Raw genomic sequence first — 11,508 nt, 5'->3', positions numbered from 1 at the left:
CGGTAAGCAAGATTAAGGTAAATCCAAAGGCATTCTATACATGCATCAGGACTAAGAAAATAAGTAGGGGCAGGGTTGCACCATCAATGATAAAGGGGGACCAATTTCCTGGATGCTGATAAAAATGTTGATGTATTTAATGAATGCTTGCTTCGGTGTTTACCAACGAACCATATGGAGGACCAAGAAATTAGTTCTAAGAGAATAAATACGTTTTGGCGTTTGGAGGTCAAGGAGGAGGAAGTGCTTGGCCTCCTAACAGGTATTAAAGTTGCTAAGTCCCTGAGGGTTAATGATCTTTACCACAGGTTAATGAAGGAAGCAAGATAAGATATTGTCGGACTCTTGACTATACCTTTATATCCTCTCTGATGACCACCAGTGAGGTCCTGGAGGATTGGCGAGTGACTTACGTTGTACTTCTGTTTAAAAAGGGAGCAAGGAAAAATCCCGGGATATATAGACCGGCAGGGAAATTGTTGGAGGAAAATTCTTAATGATTGGGTACGCGACATCTGCAAATCTCTGGCCTAATTTGAAAGAACCAGATTGGCTTTGTTAATGACTGGTTGAGCCTTACCATTTTTTAAATAAAATGCTGAGTGTAGATCAGTCAGTGTTGTCTCCGTGGATTTTATAAATGCGCTTAATAACGTTCCTCATGGAAGGCTAATACAAGAAGTGGAGATGCATGTGCTCCGCAAAGAATAGGGCTGTTTGTATTTAGAGCTGCCTTGCACATCGAAGACAGAGGTTGAATGGACATATTCGAGCTGGACTTTTGTAATTAGTCGAGTTCTGCAGGGGTCCTGAGAAATCTGCTCTTGTGATGTATATGATTGACCTGAAAATGTAGATGGGTAGGTTAATAAATCTGCCACGATGCTAAAATTGGTGGAATTGTGGAGAGTGTAGAAGACTGGCGAAGAATACGGAATGATATAGCTGTGGGCTGCGAAATGGGAAATGGAGTTTAAACCAGATAAATGTGAGGTCTTGCACCCCCGTAGGGCACATGCAAGTAGACAGTGCATTGTTAAGGGCAAGTGATGCTAAGCAGAGTGACTTTTGAATCCAAGTCCACAGCTCACTGCATGTGATGCACAGCTGGTTAGGATAGCTTACGGAATCGTCGTTTTTACAGGTCAAAAGTGAAGAGGTTATTTTTCAAATGTATAAATCTCTGGTTCGGATACATCTGAAAAATTCCGTCCAAGCGACCCACTATAGGAATAACGATAAGGCTTTGGAGCGTGTGTAGAAGAGGTTTACCACAATTCTGCGTGGTGTAGAGGGAATGTACTATCAGGCGATTCTCGGTAAACTTGGATTGCTCTTTCTGGAGCATCGAGGCCGAGGGGAGATCTGATAGAGTTATTACAATTTTATGAGAATCATTGATGGACTGGACAGAGATGGATGATTCCCCAGGGTTTAAATGTCCATTACCAGTGGGCATACATTGAAGTTGAGATGAGCTAGATTCAAGGTGATCTGAGAAGTAGGTTTAATCAAAGAAGTCAGCATGCTTACAATATGCTGTCTAATATGGTGGTAAAGACAAACACATTAAAGGATTTTAAGAGACGTTTGGGCAGTCACAGGTATGTACTGAAGATGGAAGAATATGGACATGTTGTATGGAGGAAGGTTTAATGTATTCGCTGTTTTTGCTTAGGATTTTAGTTAGTTCGGCACAATGTTGTCGATCGGATGCCACTTCCCGTGCTGTACTGAACTATGTTCAATGTTCTGTGTACTCTATTTGCGTTCTGACCAATACTTCATAACCACGACTCAACATTACGAACTTGCTCTTATAGTCCAATCATCTTATAATACATGCTAACCTTGCATCTGCCTTCCTTAGTACCATCTGAAAGTGGAAGATAACCTTCAAGGAATACTGCCAAGGAATTCCAAATCCCTTTTCAATTGCTTTTTGAATATGTTTCCCTTATAGAAAATACTCCACGCCTTTATTCATTCTACAAAAGTGCATGACCATCCACATCACTTGCTGTATTTCATCTACCACGTCTTTGCGATTAACCCATCTGCCTCTTCTTCTGCAGAGTCCCAGCTACCTGAATACTACTTATTCCACTACCTATCTTCATATAGCGCAATGCGCCCACACGGCCAAAATGCATTGACATTTAAAGTGAAAACAAGAGGTCACAACATCCACCTGTGTAAATACCACTAATCGGCAAAGCCAAACAGAAAATGCACCTTTCTGTCGTATGTTTGGCTCCGGCCAGTCACCCACTGGTTATATACACGCTAGTTTCTTTTTGTAACACCGAAGTTCTTCCTTGTTAAGCAGCCTCATGTACGGAGGTTTCTCAGAGACCATCTGAAAATCCAAAGAAGGAACATCCACTGTTTCCCATTTGTCTACCCATTCCGTTCATTCCTCAACCAATTTCAACAGATTTCCTAAGCAAGGTTGCACTCTGAGAGGACGAGGCTGCTTTGATTTATTTGGTTATGTGTCTGCAGGTGCACCTGATCCTCATTCTTCATGATGTCTTCCAATATCTTTCCAATCAGTAAAGTCTGTCTAAAAGGCTTATAATTTCCATTCTTCTGGCTGCTTCCCTTCTAGAAGAGTGACGTGACATTTGCAATTTCACAGTCCTACTGAACCTTACCTTAAAGTACTGATTCTAGAAAGATCATTGCCAATGCCTCTACAATTTCGGCAGAGATTTTGTTAAGATAGCGATGGTGTATTCCTTCAGGATGAGGTGCCTTGCCTAGTTCTTTGAGCTTCGTAAGCACCTTCACCTTGTTGATAGCAACCACAGGCACTTCGGTCCATTGACACCCTCGATTCTCTAGCATTCATCTAGTGTCTTCATCCGTGAAGACCAGCACAAAATACTTATTAAGTTCTTCGGTAATGTCTTTGACTTCAGATTAAAATGATCTCTTCAGCGTCTTTTACTAGGGATCCTATAATTAACATCGCCTCTTTTGGAGTTGCTATATTCGTGGAAAAATCTTCTTTCGTGTACGCTTTTATATTCTTGGCTAACTTACCTTCTATCACGTACACCGTGACGGGTTAAAGAATGTGTATATAAAATTGTATATATATACATATATATTATAATATCTATCAATCTATCTATCTATTATCTAACTATCTATCTAACTATCTATCTATCTATCTATCTATCTATCTATCTATCTATCTATCTATCTATCTATCTATCTATCTATCTATCAAACTATCTATATCTGTGTGTGCGTGTGGAAATAGAAACGGCAAGCTTCTACGAATGGATAGCGTCTTACGATGATGAGGAAAGTTCAGTTTAATGCACGAGGTTGTTGTTGTGGGTAAGAGAGAGACAAAGATTTGTAATGAAAAGGCGAATGTTGTGAGAAGGCAATTATGTTGATATTCCAAAATAACAAGAGCAGTAGGTGTTATCTGCGACGTTGCTTCACTCCACGCACGAAGTTTCACCGACAGTGATCTTCAAAGAACATCCTTTCAGCACAAATGGTACCAAACCCGAAGTCAGCTACAGGTCATTTCAAGGTGGTGACCACAGGGTACTCGAACAAAATCCACTTGTGAATTTCACTAAGAGTAGATTATTACTGAAGTGCCATGTTCAAGTTGTAAAACTAGCAACACAGGCAAGGATTATCACACACAGGGAGTTTCCACAACGTTACCTCAAACACACAACAGTGATAGCCAGTGATCCAGTTCCACGACATGCGAAATAACTCTTGCAGTGATCTGCTACAAGGGTGCCTTTCTTCGGAGATCTGCGAATCCCAGACAAGGCTTGCACACGAGTGGTACTCGCCGAGCTTTCCCACTCACCAGAGAACCCACTCCTGTGGATTAACTACATGACAGTCACACCCTTGTATTCGAAAGGAACTCAAACTAACCCTTAAGGACTACAGAGTCCGAACAGTGACCTCTTTGTCACTAGGTTTCTTTTTATTTAAACGTTCCGCTCTCCTCTTCTCTTCCTTTAACACCGAATATGAGGAAAATAAAGTGGACCGTTCTTTTGTCGTGAAATTTTCAACCAATGCAAGGATTGGGCGCACGAATAAATGCCCACCGGTCACACCTTTTCCACACTGCGAGAGCCACTGGTCACTGCACTGAGTGACCGATCCTTCTGATCAATCCTCAAAAAACCCCAACTTCCTGTGAGCACAACGAAGCTCATCCAGTGTCCAAAAGCGTGTGTCTGTGAGTCTATCATCTGACCTTCTATTTATCTCACCGTGCTGAACACGCGCTGTCCATCATGCTGCATCGTCCTTCGCTTTCTGGAAGAACTTAGAAGCTGCCAGTGTCCTCGCTGAAATGTAAACACGCTGCAGAGAAACCATAACACTATCTTCCAAGCATTCGTCGCCTCTTTCCCTCTTAATAAAAGGGTGTCTGTGTTGGACACCACTCTTTAACTTCTCTTTTTTTTAAAGCACAGTTCATAGGGATAATTCAGGACACCGTCTCATCCATTTCCTTTTAAGAAAAAAAAACTGGGGAAGACAACATTTTTAGTTTAACTGTAGATTAGAAAGTGTAAAGAAATACACATGTGATTAACATGAGCGTATTAGCGTAGTGTATACATACATTAGTAGTGTAAATTTCTGTTTCACTTTTAAACTTAACATCCAGGCATTAAGCTTACCATGATATTATCTTCAACTTTCACATGCTTTGTTACAAAAAAAGTCAAATTACTGCAAAACCAGATCCTGTTGTATTGCAAATGGAGTTAGGTCACCCATTGCCCCTTGTCCAGTTCACCACAGAACTGTCACACAGAACTATCACATAATCAGCTCGACCATGCTTTCGTGGACGACCTGAACTTTAGCCTGCACAGGTGCTAACTCTTCACTCATATTTTCCAAACTAAACATATTCATTAATTTTTCAACAAGTCCTTTGTTCCAAACAAGTCATTAATTCAATCTCCAAAATCTTCAGTTCCAAATGTTTCCATAATAATCCCTGCAGATGGTCTCTCTCAATCTTGAACAACATCACCGAGGTGTTTATTTTAAATTCCAAAATATAGTTTATCAAATCAGCATGCACTGTCTCAGCATGGTCTTGAAACTAATCCAGGCTTCACAAGTACTTTATTCAAAAATCTACAAACAGCACCTTTCTCAATATTTCCAATAAAATTCAAATCACCAGCTTTAAACTCATCACCAACTACACAGTGACTGACAATCCTAAATTTCCACTGGTATAAAGAGTAACCCCTCATTCACTGAACCGAGTCCATCTGAACCAAAAGGACCGCACTCTTTTGCAATTGAGTCAGACACCTCAGACGTTAACTGAGTTTTGCAGGTACTTCAGCAACCTGAACACAGGCAAACGGGACAGCTGCCACTTCTAGGCTTTCAATTCTAGTCCCAGTTTGAAATTCCAGGTTCCCCTGATTCTCATCTGGAGTTAACTCAATCTTGTGGGTTAAAACAACATCGTCTGCTAACCTGGTAGACTCCCGCAAAGTAGCGGCATCCTTTTTATCTGGGTGTGCCCTTACATCATCGGGAACACATTTTTAAATTCATCCATCACAACCTGCTCTTTCAAGCTGTAAAATATCACCAGGGTCCAATACTGCTACAACTCTCTCGAACTGCCTCTGTTTTTCTGCCTCCTCTCTCCTCTTGCCTGCCTCTTCAGCCTCGATCTATTTTACTTAACACAGCCTTGTGCTGACTGTTTTATTCGTAACTCATACATGTAATTTATTTTCTCTCCCTGAAGCTGATCCTCAACCACAGTAAGTACTTTACACTGAACAAACATCTCCAACATCTCCTCTTCGAATTTCCCCTCGGCTACCTAATGCTGTGCTATTAACAGCTGTATCGGAGCCTTCTTTATGCGAGTGATCACTTTAATCTTTAGCTTGCGAGCAATTCTCATCAGTACATCCATCTTAGCATCATCCAACGCCTCCGGGGTTGGTTCTGCCACAAACCTATTAACCACAAACTCCATTTCTGCTGTTTTCCCACACGACCGAATCAAAAGGGACTTTTCCCAATCAATTGAAACAAGCCCCCACATAATTTGTTCAACTCCCGCACACAGACCCATTTTTGTTACGTACCCCGTGACGGGTTAAAGAAATAGAAAGCATCACAGAGTCTGGTATTGATATAAACTGATACTATTTATTAGTAAGTATGCAATACAGTAATATAAATGTAATATAAATCTCAATTAATAAAAAATAGCAGCATGAGGCGGAGAGGGAAAAGGCAAAAGAAGCTCGGAGAAAAGTTGTATTTTTAACTGACCGGGGCAAAGAGTCCAGAGTGCGCAGGTTAGTGACGTAGCACGCCAAAGGGTTAAAAAGAAGAGGAAGTTTTCAAAGGCTATTTAAATAGTAGCAACAGGCGGAGAGGAAAGAGTTAAAATAAGCTCAGAAAGAAGCTGCTTTTTTAACTTTGCGGAGCAAAGAGGCTAGAGGGCGCAGGCGCATGACGTAGCGCGCCAAAAGTTTAAAAAGGAAGACCGTCATATAAAAGATCGAGAATCTCGGATATTCTGTTGCCTCCCTGGTGCCAGGGTCCACGATATCTCGGATCGTGTTCTCAGTATGCTCAAGAGGGAGGGAGAGCAGTCGGATGTCGTGCTCCATGTAGGGACCAATGCGTGGGTAGGAAGAGTGAGGAGGTCCTGAAAGGTGAGGTCAGGGAGCTAGTTGCCAAGTTAAAGGACAGGATCTCCAGGATAGCAACCTCAGGATTGCTAGCAGTGCCACGTGAAGATGGGTTTAGAAATAGCATGATATTGCAGATTAACACATTGTTGAAGACATGGTGCAGGAGGGAGGGGTTCAGATTTATAGATAATTGGGCAGTTTTCCAGGGAAGGTGGGACCTGTTTCGGCTTGAGGCTCCAATAGATTTAATACTAGATACAGGCGGGGGAGGGGGACAGAATAACCATATAATAACAATCACAGCACGGAAACAGGAGAATGCAGGAGCAGATGTATGGGAAAAGGAAGAAAAAGAAGACAGTAAAGTTCTTTGTACTGTTAGAGATAAACAGAGAGGAAGAGGTGGAGAATTTTTTAAACACATTCGTTTTAATGCTAGGAACATTGTCAGAAAGGTGGATGAGTTTACAGCATGGATTGATATCTGGAAATATGATGTTGTAGCTATTAGTGAAACATGGTTGCAGGAGGGGTGTGATTGGCAACTGAAAATTCCTGGATTTCGTTGCTTCAGGTGTGATAGAACCGGAGAGAGAAGAGGGGGAGGTGTTTGCGTTACTTGTCAGAAAAAATATTACAGCGGTGCTCTGGCAGGATAGATTAGGGTGGTCGTCTAGGGAGCCCATTTGGGTGGGATTGAGGCATAGGTAATGTGTAGTAACACTTATAGGGGTGTATTATAGAGCACCTAATGGGGAGCGAGAATTGTGATTGTGGGAGATTTTAATTTCCCACATACAGACTGGGAAGCCCGTACTGTAAAAGGGATGGATGGTTTGGAGTTTGTAAAATATGTACAGGATAGTGTTTTGCAGGAATACATAGAGGCACCGTCTAGAGAAGGGACAGTGTTGGATCTTTTGTTTGGGAATGGAATAGGTCAGGTGACGGGGGTATGTGTTAGGGAGCACTTCAGGTCCAGTGATCATTAGTGGCAATATAATTATAGAGAAGGATAGAATTGGACCCAGGGTTGAGATTTTTTTGTTCTCAAAAAATCAAAAAAAGTCTAACTTTGAGAAGATGCGTGAGGATACGAAGGAGTGGATTGGGACAAGTTATTTTATGGGAAGGGTATAATAGATAAATTGAGGTCATTTAACGTTGAAATTTTGAGGGTACAGAATCTTTATGTTCCTGTTATTTTGAAAGGAAAGGTTAAAAGTTTGAGAGAACCATGGGATAATGGCCATGAGAGTCACAGGATATTGGAAACTTGGTTAGGAAAAAGAGAGATGTCTGCAATAAATATAGGCAGAATGGAGTAAATGAGGTGCTCGAGAAATATGAAAAATGTAAGAAGAATCATAAGAAATAAAGTCGAAAAGCTAAAATAAGATACGAGCTTGCTTTGGCAAGTAAGGTAAAAATAAATTCCAGCATCTGCAGATTCACTCGTGTTGCTTTAAAAAAAATCGAAGGGTTTCTATAGTTATATTAATAGCTAAAGGATATTGAGGGATGAAATAGGTCCCTTAGAGAATCAGAGTGGACAGGTATGTGTGGAGCCGAAGGAGATGCGGTAGATTTTGAACAATTTCTTTTCTTCGGTATTCTCTAAGGAGAAGGATATTGAATAGTATAAGGTAAAGGAAACAAGTAGGGACGTTATGAAAATATGACGATTAAAGTGCAGGAAGTACCGGCGCTTTTAAGGAATATAAAAGTGGATAAATCTCCGGTTCCTGACAGGATGTTCCCTAGGACCTTGAGGGAAGTTAGTGTAGAAAGAGCAGGGGCTCTGTCAGAAATATTTCAAATGTCATTAGAAACGGGCATGCTGCCGAAGGATTGCGATTTGCTCATGTTGTTCCATTGTTTATAAATGGTTCTAAGTATAAACCTAGCAATTATAGTCCTGTAAGTTTGACGTCATTGGTGGGTAAATTAATGGAAAGTATTCTTAGAGACAGTATATATACTTATCTGGAGTATACATAATTATCTGGTTCGTTAGGAAAGTTCAGTCGTTAGGTATTAATGTTGAAGTAGTAAAATGGATTCAACTGTGGCTGGATGGGGGATGCCAGATTGTAGTGCTGGATAACTGTTTTTCAGGCTGAAGGCTGGTGACTAATGGTGAGCCTCTGGGATCTGTACTGGGTCAAACGTTGTTTGTCATGTACCGTTTGCACATTATGATCTAGATGGAGCGATGCTAAATTGGATTATTAAGTATGCAGATGATACTATGGTAGGTGACTTTCTGGATAATTAAGTAGGTTTTCAAAGCTTGCAGAGAGATTTAGGCCAGTTAGAAGAGTGGGCTGAACGATGGCAGATGGACTTTAATGCTGATAAGTGTGAGATGCTACATTATGGTAGGAATAATCGAAATAGGACATGCATCGTAAATAGCAGTGCATTGAAGAGTTCAGTAGAACCAAGTGATCTAGAAATAATGGTGCAAAGGTGGAATCTCATGTGGATAGGGTGGTGAAGAAAGCTTTTGATATGCTGGCCTTTATAAATCAGAACATTGAATATAGGAGTTGGGATGTAACGGTAAAATTGTGCAAGGCATTGGGAAGTTCGAATTTGGAATATTGTGTACAGTTCTGTTCATCGAATTAGAGGAAAGATGACAACAAAATAGAGAACATACAGAGAAGATTTACTAGAATGTTACCTGGGTTGCAGCAACGAAGTTACAGGGAAAGGTTGAACAAGTTATGTCTTTATTCATTGGAGCGTAGAAGGCTTAGCGGGCACTTGATAGAGGTTTTTAAAATTATGAGGAGTATAGATAGATTTGTCGTGAATGGGCTTTTTCCACTGAGAGTAGGGGAGATTCAAACAAGAGGACATGAGTTGAGAGTTAGGGGGCAAAAGTTTAAGGGTAACTCGAGGGGGATTTCTTTACTCAGAGAGTGGTAGCTGTGTCGAACGAGATTCCCGTAGAAGTATTAGAGGCAGGGTTAGTATTGCCATTTAACGTAAAATTAGATAGGTTTATGGATAGGATAGGAATGGAAGGTTATGGGCTGAGTACGGGTCAGTCAGCCTAGGTGACAGTAAGCGTTCGGCACGGACTAGAAGATGGCCAGTTTCCGTGCTGTAAATGTTATATGGCTATACCAAATTAGCAAGGATTGTATGTATATATGTGTGTGTGTGTGTGTGTGTGTGTGTGTGTGTGTGTGTGTGTGTGTGTGTGTGTGTGTGTGTGTGTGTGTGTGTGTGTGTATGTATGGGTATATTTATATATATAATTGTGGAATTAGAACAAAAACAGACTTCGTCAAATCTAAGGGTAAATGGATATAGTCTTACGATGATGAGTAAACTTCAGTTCAATGCACGAGGTTGCTGTTGTTGGTAAGAGAGAGAGAGAGATTTGTAACCCAAAGGCCTATGTTCTGAAAAGGCAATTATGCCGATATTCCAAAATAACAAATAACAGGAAGTTTTATCTCCGAAGTTGTTCCACTCCACACACGAAGTATCAACGACAGTGATCTTCAACGAATATCCTTTCAATACAAGCTGTACCACACCCAATTCAGCTACGGGTCATCCTAAGGTGGTGGCCACAGGGTACTCGAACAAAATCCACTTATAGATTATCATCAACAATAGGTTATCACTGAGGTACCATCCTCAAGTGGTAAAATTAGCAACCCAAGCCGGGATTATCACGCACAGGCAGTTTTCACACCAGGTTACTTCAAACACAAAACTGTAATAGCCACTTATCGAGTTCCACAACATAAGAAATAACTCCAACAGTGATTGTCCACCGGATGCCTTTCTTCAGTGAACTACCACACCCAAGCAAGGGTAACACACAAGTTGTAATCACAAAGCTTTCCCCCTCACAAGAGAACCCACTCCCGTGGATTAACTGCATGACAGTCACACCTTCGTTTTCGAATGGAACTCAAACGAACACTTACGGGCTACTTAGGAGAGAGTGCAAACAGTGACCTAATTGTCACTAGGTCTCTTTTGTTTCAAACCTTCCTCGCCCCTCTTCTCTTCCTTTGAAGTCACCGAACACAACAAAGGGGACCGTTCATCTGTCGTGGAATTATCAACCCAGGCAATGGTTGGACGCACGAATAACACCCCGCCGGTCACGCCTTTTCCACACTGCGAGAGCCACTGGTCACTGCACTGAGTGACCGATCCTTCTGATCAATCCTCAAAAAACACAACCTTTCTGTGAGCACAACGAAGCTCATCCAGTGTCCAAAAGCGTGTGCCTGTGAGTCTTTCACCTGACCTTCTATTTATCTCACCGTGCTGAACACGCGCTGTCCATCATGCTGCATCGTCCTTCGCTTTCTGGAAGAACTTAGAAGCTGCCAGTGTCCTCGCAGAAATGTAAACACGCTGAAGAGAAACCATAACACTATCTTCCAAGCATTCGTCGCCTCTCTCCCTCTTAATAAAAGGGTGTCCGTGTTGGACACCACTCTCTAATTTCTCTTTTTTTTTAAAAGCACAGTTCATAGGGATAATTCAGAACACCATTTCATCCATTTCCTTCTAAGAATAAAAACTGGGGAAGACAACATTTTTAGTTTAACTGTAGATTAGAAAGTGTAAAGCAATACTCATGTGATTAATATGAGCGCATTAGCGTAGTGTATACATACATTAGTAGTGTATATTTCTATTTCACTTTTAAACTTAACATCCAGGCAATAAGCCTACCATGATATTATCTTCAACTTTCACATGCTTTGTTACAAAAAAAAGTCAAATTACTGCAAAACCAGATCCTGTTGTATTGCAAATGGAGTTAGGT

Source organism: Hypanus sabinus, chromosome 31 (genome assembly GCF_030144855.1).
Source record: "Hypanus sabinus isolate sHypSab1 chromosome 31, sHypSab1.hap1, whole genome shotgun sequence".
NCBI lineage: Eukaryota > Metazoa > Chordata > Chondrichthyes > Myliobatiformes > Dasyatidae > Hypanus > Hypanus sabinus.
Note: the sequence above shows the minus strand (reverse complement) of the source record.